Here is a 2,335-nt window from a genome sequence, read left to right as displayed (position 1 = left end):
TGCTGGTGAAGATGTTGATGGAGATTGACCCCCTCCCGATGAGAGGATCGTTGGTGATGCCGTTGGTGATGATTTTCCCCTCCCGGAGGGAAGTGTCCCCGGCAGAACAGCTCCGCCAGAGTCCTAGATTGATTCCGTCAAGGTTCCGCCTCGTGGCGGCGGAGTTTCGTCCCGTAAGCTTGCCCACGATTTTTTCCAGGGTAAGGGTGATGATATAGTAGAAGATGGACGTCGGAGGCCCACCAGGGGGACCAGGAGATAGGGGGCCGCACCCTATAGGGGGGGCTGTCTCCTGGACAGGGTGTGGGCCCCCTGGCCTATTTCTTTCTCTCATAAATTCTTAATAAATCCAAAAAGTTGTTTTGTGGAGTTTCAGGACTTTTGGAGTTGTGCAGAATAGGTTTCCAACGTTTACTCCTTTTCCAGCTAGAATTCCAGCTGCCGTCATTCTCCCTCTTCATGGTAAACCTTGTAAAATAAGAGAGAATAGCCAGAAGTATTGAGATATAATGTGTAATGACAGTCCATAATGCAATAAATATTGATATAAAAGCATGATGCAAAATGGACGTATCAACTCCCCCAAGCTTAGACCTCGCTTGTCCTCAAGCGGAAGCCGAAATCGAAAAATATGTCCACATGTATAGAGATAGAGGTGTCGATAAAAATAAAATACGGACATGAGGGCCCATGATCATTCTAATAACAGTAACATATATAGATTTTGTCATATGATTTCCTATGCTCAAGTAGTAAGCAATTCACAATGTAAAGTTTGGTTCATAAACTTCATTGAGAACTAACAAACTATAATCTCAGTCATTGAAGCAATTGCAATTTATCATAACATCAGAAAGCGTCAATAATAGAGCTTTTCAACAAGCTCACATACTCAACTATCTCGTGGTCTTCCGTAATTGCTAACACTCACACAATACTTGTGGTTATAGAGTTTCAGCCAGACACTAAGAAAGATACGGGCTTATTGTGTTGCCTCCCAACGTATTCACCTTTAGGTGATATCAACAATAATAGCTTATGCCAACTTACATCCAATTGGATATATGTATCATGATCTTTCAAACACGAGGAGCTTGCCAAAGGATAAAATGAAAAAAGGGAAAGGTGAGGATCACCTTGACTCAAGCATAAAGTAAAAACATAAAGTAAAAGATAGGCCCTTCGCAGAGGGAAGCAGAGGTTGTCATGCGCGTTTAGGGTTGATGCACGAAATCTTAATGCAAAAGAACGTCACTTTATATTGCCCCTTGTATGTGGACCTTTATTATGCAATTCGTCGCTTTTATTACTTCCACAACAAGTTCGTACAAAGCTTATTTTCTTTGGACCTTTAGAGAGCAATTTTTATTGCTTGCACCGATGAGAACTTACTTGAAGGATCTTACTCAATCCATAGGTAGGTATGGTGGACTCTCATGGCAAAACTGGGTTTGAGAATATTTGGAAGCACAAGTAGTATCTCTACTTGGTGCAAGGAATTTGGCTAGCAAGAGGGGGAAAGGCAAGCTCAACATGTTTGGAAGGTCAATGACAATATATTTTAACTGAGATGTCGGAAAACATAAACCATTACGTTGTCTTCCTTGTCCAACATCAACTCTTTTAGCATGTCATACTTAATGAGTGCTTCACAATCATAAAAGATGTCCAAGATAATATATCTATATGTGAACCCCACTTTCCTTATCACTTCCTATTAATTGCAACGATGACCAAGGCTACGTTCATCAACTCTCAACAATTTTTATGCCTCATACTTTCTATGTGTGAAGTTATCACTATCCATAAGATCAATATGAACTCTTTTGTTCTTTCTACTTTCTCAAGATCATGGCAACATAGCAAAGCCCTTGACTCAACACTAATCTTTATTATAGATAGCACACAAACTCGCTTACATAAAAAGATCACAAAGTAAAACTCAAAACTGCTTGATATCAAAACTTCAATCTACTAGATCAAGATACTACTAAAAGGATCGAACTAAATAAAGCGTTAAAGATAGGAGTGTGATGGTGATACGATACCGGGGCACCTCCCCCAAGCTTGGCAGTTGCCAAGGGGAGTGCCCATACCCAAGTGATTATTTCTTCGGAGCTGAGGGAGGTGGTGATGATGACGGTAGAATTGTTGCATTTTTCTTCTCTAGCTTGCGTCTGAGGCTAAAATTTTCCTCCCTTAGATCTTCATTCTCGAGCTCAAGTTTCATTATCTTTTTGCATAGTGCTGCCTTGCTGTCCTGCAAAAAACATGGTGGGATAGATTGGACCTTAGGGAGGCTTGATTTCTTGAACTCCACATACATATCACCAGG

The sequence above is a fragment of the Triticum dicoccoides genome, chromosome 6B, assembly GCF_002162155.2.
Source record: "Triticum dicoccoides isolate Atlit2015 ecotype Zavitan chromosome 6B, WEW_v2.0, whole genome shotgun sequence".
NCBI classification, from domain to species: domain Eukaryota; kingdom Viridiplantae; phylum Streptophyta; class Magnoliopsida; order Poales; family Poaceae; genus Triticum; species Triticum dicoccoides.
Note: the sequence above shows the minus strand (reverse complement) of the source record.